Below are 614 nucleotides of genomic sequence, written 5' to 3' on the forward strand. Positions count from 1 at the left end.
ATTGCAATCAATGAAAATCAAAGTCGCGATCTTAGCTCTGATACCAATTGTAAGCTCAAGCGTTTACTGTCTTATCAAAACCTATAGATTATGGTAACAGTACAAATCAAATATTTTAAATAGTACAACAGCTCAAGCACTACATTTCAATTACTCTACCCAACATGATCAATTATTGTACCAAACAATAAGTTTATGCAAATAACATTTTACTATATCATATAAATTTATAAGACATTTGAGTAGAGAAAAAAAATTATTTTTCATTTATTTGAAAATTTTTATTTTAAAATAAAAGAAAAATCAGAAAAGTTGACAAAATCCCGAAATCCAAATTGAAAGTTGAATTAATACATTCATATTCATCATTAAATTTTACTATTTAATTTTAATAGATTTAACATGTTTATCCACTAAAATTATTGAAAGAATTGTTTATACAATTAAAAAAAAGTTAAAGTACATCATTTTCTGATTCCAAATAACGAACACATTATTATTACGTTACAATGATAAATAAATTATTATTTTTAGTTTATCATCATATTGTTTACCTCAATAAACATATTTTCGAATGTAGGATGTTAAATTTAATATTGACATTAGATAATTAT

Source organism: Primulina huaijiensis, chromosome 11 (assembly GCF_012295235.1).
Source record: "Primulina huaijiensis isolate GDHJ02 chromosome 11, ASM1229523v2, whole genome shotgun sequence".
Classification (NCBI taxonomy): domain Eukaryota; kingdom Viridiplantae; phylum Streptophyta; class Magnoliopsida; order Lamiales; family Gesneriaceae; genus Primulina; species Primulina huaijiensis.